At 43.5% G+C, this 2169-nt stretch overlaps 1 non-coding gene across 1 annotated transcript; it reads right to left on the minus strand.

Annotated features, from left to right (window-relative positions):
- Positions 1-1895: 1895 nt before the first annotated feature.
- TRNAI-GAU (transfer RNA isoleucine (anticodon GAU)) lies at positions 1896-1968 on the minus strand. Its single transcript has one exon. It is a non-coding gene; the product is annotated as a tRNA-Ile (tRNA).
- Between the last annotated feature and the right edge of the window lie 201 nt (positions 1969-2169).

The raw sequence follows: 2169 nt of genomic DNA on the forward strand, positions 1-2169 counted from the left end.
TCAATATCGTCGTCAACTTATTTTTTGTCTCACTTATTGTTAGAAGGTTACTTTTGATTTTTGAAAATAAACTTTGCAGGCTCGTAACTCTGGTTCTACCAGAGATACGGGGATGTAAATAATGTGACCTTGACACAAATGTTCGGATAATTATAAAGGTCTTTGCATGTTCCAAGCAAAAAAAAAACTTCACGGTTTCGAACCTGTGGCCTTCCGAGAGTGAGGCGGATGCGATAACCGCTACACTAAAGATATGTTATTATTTTTAATCGAAAGAACAGGGTCAAGTAATTAAGCAATACGTGAACAAACAAACCCCTCCATAGAAAATGCATTAGACTATACTTTGCAGGCTCGTAACTCTGTTTCTACTGGAGATACGGGGATGTCCTTTGAGTATGTTATAGTAAAATTTGTCCCCCATCTAACCATACTAAAAACAATGAGCTACGACAAACAGTAGTCGAGTAATTAAGCTAATCGTAAACAAACAAACCCCTCCATAGGAAATGCATTAGACTATACTTTGCAGGCCCATAACTCTGTGTCTACTAGAGATACGGGGATGTCCTTAGGATATGTTATAGTCCAAATTGTCCCCCATCTAACCATACTAAAAACTTTGGGCTACGACAAACAGGGGCCGAGTACTTAAGCAAAACGTAACGAAACAAACCCCCTCCATAGAAAATGCATTAGACTATACTTTGCAGGCTCGTAACTCTGTTTCTACTGGAGATACGGGGATGTCCTTTGAGTATGTTATAGTCCAATTTGTCCCCCATCTAACTATACTAAAAACATTGAGCTACGACAAACAGCAGTCGAGTAATTAAGCTAATCGTAAACAAACAAACCCCTCCATAGGAAATGCATTAGACTATATTTTGCAGGCCCATAACTCTGTGTCTACTAGAGATACGGGGATGTCCTTAGGATATGTTATAGTCCAAATTGTCCCCCATCTAACCATACTAAAAACTTTGGGCTACGACAAACAGGGGCCGAGTACTTAAGCAAAACGTAACGAAACAAACCCCCTCCATAGAAAATGCATTAGACTATACTTTGCAGGCTCGTAACTCTGTTTCTACTGGAGATACGGGGATGTCCTTTGAGTATGTTATAGTCCAATTTGTCACATCTGAGACCTCACAACACCGCTCCCGGATGGGCTCGAACCACCAACCTTTCGGTTAACAGCTGAACGCGCTGACCATTGCGCCACTGAAGCCCAAAAATTAAACGGTCGTCAGGTATTGCGGAAAAACTTTGGCTTTCTACGTTACGTTTGAGATCCCACAACGCCGCTCCCGGGTGGGCTCGAACCACTAACCTATTTGTTAACTGCTGAACGCGCTAACCATTGCGCCACGGAAGCTAAAAATTAAATGCTCGTCAGGTATTGTGTAAAAACCTTGACTTTTTACGTCACATCTGAGACCTCACAACACCGCTCCCGGATGGGCTCGAACCACCAACCTATTGGTTAACAGCCGAACGCGCTAACCATTGCGCCACGGAAGCCCAAAAATTAAATGTTCGTCAGGTATTGTGGAAAAACTCTGACATTTTACGTTACATCTGAGACCTCACAACACCGCTCCCGGATGGGCTCGAACAACCAACCTATTGGTTAACAGCCGAACGCGCTAACCATTGAGCCACGGAAGCTCAGAGATTAAATGGTTGTCAGGTGTTGTGGATAAGTTATGACTTATTACGTTACATCTGAGACCCTACAACACCTCTCTCGGTTGGGCTCGAATCACCAACCTATAGGTTAACAGCCGAACGTGCTAACCATTGCGCCACGGAAGAACAAAAATTAAATGGTCGTCAGGTATTGTGGAAAAATTTTGGCTTTCTACGTTACATTTGAGATCACACAACACCGCTCCCGGGTGGGCTCGAACCACCAACCTATTGGTTATCAGCCGAACGCGCTAACCATTGCGCCAAGGAAGCCCAAAATTTAAATGCTCGTCAGGTATTGTGTAAAAACCTTGACTTTTTACGTCACATCTGAGACCTCACAACACCGCTCCCGGATGGGCTCGATTCACCAACCTATTGCTTAACAGCCGAACGCGCTAACCATTGCGCCACGGAAGCCCAAAACCTAAATGCTCGTCAGGTATTGTGCAAAAAACTTGACTTTTTACGTCA

Source organism: Phalangium opilio, unplaced genomic scaffold (genome assembly GCF_054372755.1).
Source record: "Phalangium opilio isolate 3A_F unplaced genomic scaffold, DU_Popi_V2 ptg001170l_1, whole genome shotgun sequence".
Classification (NCBI taxonomy): domain Eukaryota; kingdom Metazoa; phylum Arthropoda; class Arachnida; order Opiliones; family Phalangiidae; genus Phalangium; species Phalangium opilio.